At 30.7% G+C, this 9,340-nt stretch overlaps 1 protein-coding gene across 1 annotated transcript in view; it reads right to left on the minus strand.

Annotated features, from left to right (window-relative positions):
- LOC111685085 (kinase D-interacting substrate of 220 kDa) overlaps positions 1 to 9,315 on the minus strand; it is a 44,908-nt gene extending 35,593 nt beyond the window's left edge. The window contains exon 1 of the mRNA XM_046954120.1: positions 8,569 to 9,315. The gene's annotated coding sequence lies outside the window, so the exon portion shown is untranslated. The remainder of the gene's footprint in view (positions 1 to 8,568) is intronic.
- Between the last annotated feature and the right edge of the window lie 25 nt (positions 9,316 to 9,340).

Below are 9,340 nucleotides of genomic sequence, written 5' to 3' on the forward strand. Positions count from 1 at the left end.
GACTAGACTTTAGACTAGACTATAGACTAGACTATAGACTTGACTATAGACTAGACTATAGACTAGACTATAGACTAGACTATAGACTAGACTATAGACTATAGACTATTTGAATTTAAAATTCTCTTCAATGTGCATGGTTTGTGGTTTAATCATTAAATTTTCTCTACAATCAAAACACATTGTTGACTTTTTGTCTTCTATTATTAACTTGAGTTTATTTTTAAACAAAATCGATAACACCTTAAGATTTTTCTAAAAATTTATTTGATAAATTTTTGTTTTTTCGAGTTATAATGCTAAAATGCATTTTTTTAAATTTACGTTACAAAATGTATATCAAAACCTATTTTTAGGAAGTTTTAAAAATAATTTTATTATAATCGTTAAACTCGATTGTTTTTCCAATTAATACATTGAACTCTGTTAAAGTTTGTTTAAGGTTTTTTTATTTTTGCCAAATCATGTCATGTAATTTGTAAAAACTCACAAAGATGTAATATTCTTAAAAATGTTTTATTAATTAATTAATCAATCATCCTTTTAGCTGATGAATATGAAGAATAATTGATGATCTTAAACCTTATTAACCCTAAAATGTCTGAATGGAATTTTTTGGCAAATAAATAAGTATCGTACACATTCTGCTTTACAACTCCCCTCTATAAGAGCCTCTCTCAGGATCTATACTGTTTCTTTGTTTCATGATCCATATTTATGATCCATTTTCTTATAAAAATCATTTTTTCTATAATATTTGGTGATATTAAACCTTATTAGGGATGTTATTCCAACACTTAAAACCGCCGTTGAGAAGATTCTAAAAGCCGTGATACACGGTTGTCAGATCTTACAACGTTGTCAGTAAAATGTTCAGAAAATGCCTAACAATCGTCTGAACTTACAATTTTTCTTTTGCAACGTTGTTAGATAATGTATTACTGACAATATTGCAAGACAAAATTTGTAAGTTGACACTGTTATTAGACATTTTTTGCACATTTTACTGCCAACGTTGTAAGATCTAACTAATGTGTATACATAGCATAACTACGTTCATAATTACGTTCAGTATAATAAGTCTCTGAATGATAATGACTCGTTATTAAGGAGTGTACAGCAGACCCGATAGCAGTCTTAACAAGTTAATACCAACAACCTGACGGTCTGCTTTTGAACAGAAAGAAGTCGACGGCGGCGCGGCTTGCAAAAGATTACCGGCGGTCAGCCACCGACGATTTGTACCGTCTCGGCTTGTATCTCTGGATACGATATCTTGAAAATCTGATAGTATGATCTAATATACATTGGTCTCTGTACTAAAAATTTGTTGGCATGAATAAATATTATCTACACGCGGAGAAAAAAACATGGTTACTTCTACTATACTATGTTAATGTATATCTTATAATAAATTTAATATCGATACATATATTTTAACGAAATTATGATCACATAGGATCAGAATATAGTGTTGTAAAACAAACAATATTATGGTAAACAAAAACAAAAAAATATAATGAAATATTTCAACTGTATTTAAATATAATATGATATTTTAAAATTGTTACAATAATCATAATATATTTAGATTACAATCATAATTTAAACCATAATATGTTGCTCTTAGAAAATGATAAACACAACCATGTTATTTCAGATGTTATTTTTTATGACAATAGTTTATAGTTTTAGTTACATAGTGCAGTCAAAATAAGATTTTCAGTTAATTATTATTAAAAATGTCATATTTTTTTAAATATGTAATAGGTATCTTTTAGAAAAAAAAACTTTCTAAATTATGCCAACATTGATATATATTTAAAATTATAATAAAAACCTATATTTAGCTTAAAAAATATTGATTAATTTAACTTTCAAATTAAAAAACCAATGCCATATAAGTTTGTATATGAATGTTAATCACGAACTTTTCTCTATATATATTTCAAATATTTTTTTTTTTTTTTTGCATTTTAAAAATCTGGGAAAAAAAACATTTACGATATTTAAAAAAAGATTTTATAACTATTATTAAACTTAAACTTGTAATAAAAGTGCATAAAAAGACTCTTGATAAAATATTTCTATTAAAAACCTACAATTAAATTGTTAAATGTCCTGAGGACTAAGAAGTGAGAAATATAAACAACTTTTCAAATGCCAAGAAAAAAAAGTTTAAATTCTCATGATGGCTATGTGTGTATTAGACTGGATCCTGAAAAAACAGATTTGCTTTGGATAAGTATTATTTCCCTTCAAAGTATAGAAAATCTTGAATCTCAAAAATACCCTGCATCCGAGACATACTGAAGATATAACTGGACTTAACTGATTAAACCACGAACTGCAATTACGTTTGAAGGAATTTTTGATATTGCATTCCATGGCTGGGTGTTTGAATAATCGAATTCAAAACAAATCTATTTTTAAGAGCCGGTCTAGTTCTTATGTGTTTAAAATCAAAGCATCAGTCAGTGGCAGCAGGGTTAAAACCAAAACAATAAAAATACAAACAAACAACAACATAAAAGATCATTCAACTCTTTAGAGTAGATGGGCTATGGTTACAAATAAACAACAAGAATAAAAACAAAAACATTGATACCAAACCATAAGGATCATCATCATCAGCCACATTAAAAAAGGCAAAAAAAAAAATAATAAACAGAAACATAAGAAAGGCAATATGTGCAATAAGTGTTAACAAAGTGTTGGATATCGATTATCGAATATATTGGTTACTCGATAACGTGTTTTATAAATTAAAATTTTTAAAAAGTTTTTAATATTTTCATTTGAAAGTTCGTTGAAAAGAAACAGAAATTAGTTTTCAGTAGAGTTTTCTAAAAACTAATTTTTATAGATTTAAATAGAGGCAAATCTTATATACTTCTCACTAGTCCCGATTATCGATCAGTCAATAGCCTTAACTATAGGTCAGTCTATATTCTTGACTATAGATCAGTCTATAGTCTTGACTATAGATCAGTCTATAGTCTTGACTATAGATCAGTCTATAGTCTTGACTATATATCAATCTATAGTATTGACTATAGATCAGTCTATAGTTTGACTATAGATCAGTCTATAGTCTTGACTATATATCAGTCTATAGTCTTGACCATATATCAGTTTATAGTCTTGACTAAAGATCAGTCCACAGTGTTGAAGATAGATCAGTCTATAGTTTTGACTATAGATCAGTCAATAGTATTGACTATAGATCAGTCTATAGTATTGACTATGGATCAGTCTATAGTCTTGACTATAGATCAGTCTACAGTCTTGACTATAGATCAGTCTGAAGACTTGGCTATAGATCAGTCTATAGTCTTTACTACAGATCAGTCTCTAATCTTTATTATATATCAGTCCTTAGTTTTGACTATATATCATTCTATAGTCTTGACAATAGTTAAGTTTTTAGTACTTACTATAGATCAGTCTATAGTCTTGACTTCAGATCAATCTATTATCTATACTATAGTTCAATATAAGTAAAGTCTTGACTTTAGATCAGTCTGAAGTTCTGACTCTTTAGCCTCTAATCTTGACTATATATGATTCTATAGTCTTGACAATAGATCAGTCTATAATCTTGACTATAGATCAGTCTATAGTCTTCATTAAAGATCAGTCTATAGTCGTCACTAAAGATCAGTCTATAGTAATCACTATAGATCAGTCTATAGTCTTGACTATAGATCAATCTACAGTATTGACTATAGATCAGTCTGAAGACTTGGCTATAGATCAGTCTATAGTCTTTACAACAGATCAGTCTCTAATCTTTATTATATATCAGTCCTTAGTTTTGACTATATATCATTCTATAGCCTTGACAATTGTTAAGTTTTCAGTACTTACTATAGATCAGTCTATAGTCTTGACTTCAGATCAATCTATTATCTGTACTATAGTTCAATATAAGTAAAGTCTTGACTTTAGATCAGTCTGAAGTTCTGACTCTTTAGCCTCTAATCTTGACTATATATGATTCTATAGTCTTGACAATAGATCAGCCTATAATCTTGACTATAGATCAGTCTATAGTCTTCATTAAAGATCAGTCTATAGTCGTCACTAAAGATCAGTCTATAGTAATCACTATAGATCAGTCTATAGTCTTGACTATAGATCAGTCTATAATCTTGACTATAGATCAGTCTATAGTATTGACTAAAGATCAGTCTATAGTCGTCACTAAAGATCAGTCTATAGTAATCACTATAGATAAGTCTTGACTATTGAATATAGATCAGTCCATAGTCTTGACTATAGTGCAGTCCATAGTCTTGACTATAGATCAGACTATAGTCTTTGCTATAGATCAGTCTAAAGTCTTGACTATTATTCTAACGATTTGATAACAAACATTATAAATAGATATGTACATATTTAAGATTCCAGTATTCGAATAAATTATTCCTGCAACTTTATTTCCTAAAACGTACCCGAATAAGTTTGTATTTGAAAGAAATCTGATATTATTTGTTTGCACTATTATTTAGACACGATATGCAATGTGTTGGCAGGTTGTTAAAAGAATTAATTTATTAAAAAAAAATTCTAAAGAATAGAAGTAGAAAATGGAAAAAGGATATTCGGAATAATATTTGATTTTACATTAAAACTAAGAACAAATTTGGACCGTTATATTTGTCAAAAGAATTTATATTTCGAACGAAATTAATTTTATATAATAACATTTATTATTGGGAGTTCAACAAATATTGTAGTGAGTTATATAGTGAAATAGGATATTCACAAAGATATTACTGAAACATAACCTTGTTGTATAGGTTTTGAGTTTCTTGGTCCTAAATTAATATAACACGATTAAAATCATTTAAAACTCTGTACGAGAAAAAAACTAATTCTTAACACGAGAAAAAGAAGGTTAATAACCACAATTGGCTATTTTTAAATATAAAAATAAAAAAATCAACCAACAACGACAAAAAACATTGTTGTTTGAACAAGGATGAAAATGGACAAACACTATGATCATGACATGATCATGATTATAGTGTTTGTTTATTCTAAAAGTGCATCCATGAGGAAGAGCAACACAAGTGTGTGAACAAGACTTCAAATACAAAAGTGAGCTTATAAGTTGCAACTTTGTTTTGTTTACGTTTTTACGCTCTTATCGTATTTGATTGAAAGAAAGAAAGAAAGAAAGAAAGAAAGGAAGGAATAAATTTTATATCAAGTGTGATCATTACGAGGCAGTCATGTGCAATCTTTATTGTACGGAAGTGACCTTTTGAGAAAAATTTAAAACCATAAATACAAAATAATCTTAAGAGATCGGTGTATAGAATTTGACTATAGAAACGTCAATAAGTGTTAACTAAAGAGCAATCGGTAGTCTTGACCATAGATCAGTTTATAGTCTTGACTGTAGATCAGTCTATAATCTTCACTATAGATCAGTCTATTGTTTTGAATATAGATCAGTCTATAGTCTTGACTATAGATCAGTATTTAGTTGACTATAGACTTTACATCAGTCTATAGCCTTGACTATAGATAAGTCTATAGTCTGGACTATACATCAGTCTATAGTTTGGACATAGTCTCGACTATAGACCAGTCTATAGTCTTAACTATAGATCAGTCTATAGTCTTGACTATAGATCAGTCTATAGTCTTGACTATAGATCAGTCTATAGTCTTGACTATAGATCAGTCTATAGTCTTGACTATAGATCAGTCTATAGTCTTGACTATAGATCAGTCTATAGTCTTGACTATAGAGCAGTCTATAGTCTTGACTATAGAGCAGTCTATAGTCCTGACTATAGAGCAGTATAAAGTCTTGACTATAGAGCAGTCTATATTCTTACCTATAGATAAGTCTATAGTCTGGACTATACATCAGTCTATAGTTCGGACATAGTCTCGACTATAGATCAGTCTATAGTCTTAACTATAGATCAGTCTACAGTCTTGACTATAGATCAGTCTATAGTCTTGACTATAGATCAGTCTATAGTCTTGACTTAAGAGCAGTCTATAGTCTTGACTATAGAGAAGTATATAGTCTTGACTATAGAGCAGTCTATAGTCTTGACTATAGAGCAGTCTATAGTCTTGACTATAGAGCAGTCTATAGTCTTGACTATAGAGCAGTCTATAGTCATGACTATAGAGCAGTCTATAGTCATGACTATAGATCAGTCTATAGTCATGACTATAGAGCAATCTGTAGTCTTGGCTATAGAGCAGTCTATAGTCTTGACTATAGAGCAGTCTATAGTCTTGACTATAGAGCAGTCTATAGTCTTGACTATAGAGCAGTCTATAGTCTCGACTATAGAGCAGTCTATAGTCATGACTATAGAGCAGTCTATAGTCTTGACTATAGAGCAGTCTACAGTCTTGACTATAGAGCAGTCTATAGTCTTGACTATAGAGCAGTCTATAGTCCATGAGAAAGAGCAACACAAGTGTGTGAACAAGACTTCAAATACAAAAGTGAGCTTATAAGTTGCAACTTTGTTTTGTTTACGTTTTTACGCTCTTATCGTATTTGATTGAAAGAAAGAAAGAAAGAAAGAAAGGAAGGAAGGAATAAATTTTATATCAAGTGTGATCGTTACGAGGCAGTCATGTGCAATCTTTATTGTACGGAAGTGACCTTTTGAGAAAAATTTAAAACCATAAATACAAAATAATCTTAAGAGATCGGTGTATAGAATTTGACTATAGAAACGTCAATAAGTGTTATCTAAAGAGCAATCGGTAGTCTTGACCATAGATCAGTTTATAGTCTTGACTGTAGATCAGTCTATAATCTTCACTATAGATCAGTCTATTGTTTTGAATATAGATCAGTCTATAGTCTTGACTATAGATCAGTATTTAGTTGACTATAGACTTTACATCAGTCTATAGCCTTGACTATAGATAAGTCTATAGTCTGGACTATACATCAGTCTATAGTTTGGACATAGTCTCGACTATAGACCAGTCTATAGTCTTAACTATAGATCAGTCTTTAGTCTTGACTATAGATCAGTCTATAGTCTTGACTATAGATCAGTCTATAGTCTTGACTATAGATCAGTCTATAGTCTTGACTATAGAGCAGTCTATAGTCTTGACTATAGAGCAGTCTATAGTCCTGACTATAGAGCAGTATAAAGTCTTGACTATAGAGCAGTCTATATTCTTACCTATAGATAAGTCTATAGTCTGGACTATACATCAGTCAATAGTTCGGACATAGTCTCGACTATAGATCAGTCTATAGTCTTGACTATAGAGCAGTCTATAGTCTTGACTATAGAGCAGTCTATAGACATGACTATAGAGCAATCTATAGTCTTGACCATAGAGCAGTCTATAGTCTAGACTATGGAGCAGTCTATAGTTTTGACTATAGAGCAGTCTATAGTCTTGACTATAGAGCAGTCTATAGTCTTGACTATAGAGCAGTCTATAGTCTTGACTATAGAGCAGTCTATAGTCTTGACTATAGAGCAGTCTATAGTCTTGACTATAGAGCACTCTACAGTCTTGACTATAGAGCAGTCTATAGTCTTGACTATAGAGCAGTCTATTGTCTTGACTATAGAGCAGTCTATAGTCTTGACTAGGGTGCAGTCTATAGTCTTGACTGTAGATCAGTCTGTTGTCTTGACTATAGATCAGTCTATAGTCTTGACTATAGACCAGTCTATAGTCTTGACTATAGATCAGTCTATAGTCTTGACTATAGATCAGTCTATAGTCTTGACTATAGATCAGTCTATAGTCTTGACTATAGATCAGTCTATAGTCTTGACTTTAGATCAGTCTATAGTCTTGACTATAGATCAGTCTATAGTCTTGACTAAAGATCAGTCTATAGTCTTTACTATAGATCAGTTTAAAGTATTGAATATAGATCACTCTATAGTCTTGAATGTATATCAGTTTATAGTCATTTCTATAGATCAGTCTATAGACTTGACTATAGATCAGTCTAAAGTTCTAACTACAGATCAGTCTATAATCTTAACTATAGATCACTCTATAATCTTAACTATAGATCACTCTATAATCTTGAATATAGATCACTCTATAGGCTTGACTATAGATCAGTCTATAATCTTGACTATAGATCTGTCTATAGTCTTGACTATAGATCTGACAATAGATCTGTCTATAGTCTTGACCATAGATCATTCTGTAGAATTGGGTAAAATTCTATAGTATTGACTATAGATCAGTTTAAAGCGTTTACTTTAAATCAGTCTATACTCTTGACTTTAGATCAGGCTATAAAATTTTAACTTAAATTTTATTACCTTTTTAAAAATTTCATAAAATTTTGAATCCAATTCTTTTTCATATATTTCTTTTTGATGCCAATTCCATAACAAATCCAACAAAACCGGTATAGTTATTGAAGTTAAAGCATTAGGGAAGAGCAAAAAGTGTTAAAGTAAGTGAAAAAGCGCAAAATTGATTAGAAATGGCCATTCAAGAAACAACAAAACACTATTAATTCAACAATAAGGATTAAGTTTTCAACACAGAATTAGAAAGAGAGAGAGAATGTTTAACAAATACCGTCGTATGGTGAGTGTGAGAGAAACGTCTCAAATTAAAATTAAATTGACTCAAACGACGTGCTCCACCCGGACTAGGCGGAGCATGTGATTCGAGTAATTTATGTTCGGTATCACCATTATTATTATCAGCAGGATCACCAGCAAGATCTACCACAAAACGTGGCAGGGACGGATGTAGATGAAACAGATGATGATGCTGATGATGAGACGGCGGCTGGTGTTCGTGGTCTTGTGTAGGTGATAATTCCGACGTTGATTTTGTTTTCTTAGGTGAACTATTGGTAAGAGTATTAGGTGAAATTGTATGATGCAGAAAATTTGTAACTAAATGTGATTTTGTTTTCAGTGTATCTTCTTTTTGTAACTGCTCTTCTGTATCATTATTTAGTTTCTCCTTTTGACTTCCTTTTTCATTACCCTCATCCTCTTCTTCATCATCTGTCTCGAATAAAGGCAACTGTAACGTATGTACATCCCGGACACCAGTATCATGTAACCCTCGTACCAATGCACTTATTGTGGGTGAAAAGTAACGAGTATTGTGGGTTTGATTTGAATTATGAATATTTTGTTCGGATTTTGTATCACTGGCAGCAGTATCATCAACTTTAGGCAAATCATTTTGATTTTTGTTGTTGTTGTTCGTATTGCCTGCTGTTGTTGGTATTGGAAATAATGGTGTCAACGGATTTTGTTTCGGATGCTGTTGTTTTTGTTGTTTTCGATTATTGGTATCATCATCATTCTTCATGATTTGTTATATACAAGAA

This window comes from Lucilia cuprina, chromosome 6 (assembly GCF_022045245.1).
Source record: "Lucilia cuprina isolate Lc7/37 chromosome 6, ASM2204524v1, whole genome shotgun sequence".
Lineage (NCBI taxonomy): Eukaryota > Metazoa > Arthropoda > Insecta > Diptera > Calliphoridae > Lucilia > Lucilia cuprina.